This window comes from Sinocyclocheilus anshuiensis, unplaced genomic scaffold, assembly GCF_001515605.1.
Source record: "Sinocyclocheilus anshuiensis isolate Anshui unplaced genomic scaffold, SAMN03320099.WGS_v1.1 scaffold55, whole genome shotgun sequence".
Lineage (NCBI taxonomy): Eukaryota > Metazoa > Chordata > Actinopteri > Cypriniformes > Cyprinidae > Sinocyclocheilus > Sinocyclocheilus anshuiensis.
Window position 1 is genome coordinate 1,427,157 of NW_015549647.1, and position 238 is coordinate 1,427,394.

Sequence of the window (238 nt, forward strand, 5' to 3'; positions counted from 1 at the left end):
AAGGTGGGAGAGAGCGCTGTACATTCACTCCCCCCACCTACAATCCCTGCCGGTACGAGACTCAAACAACACCGTTCCAGAACACTTCAACCCAAATGAAGTTTGGTGACTGTTTACTGATCCTGGTAGAGTAGACTACAATGCCGGCTGTTCTGACTCACAGATTTTAAGTACGTTTTTTATATTTAAAGAATTTGCCACTGACGATTCAAACGCGAGTTTTTTGGGCAGTGTAGAG

General features: G+C 45.0%; 1 protein-coding gene across 1 annotated transcript in view; it reads right to left on the reverse strand.

Moving 5' to 3' along the window:
• LOC107659991 (cytochrome P450 27C1-like) overlaps positions 1–238 on the reverse strand; it is a 24,320-nt gene that overhangs the window by 10,038 nt on the left and 14,044 nt on the right. The window lies entirely within an intron of this gene.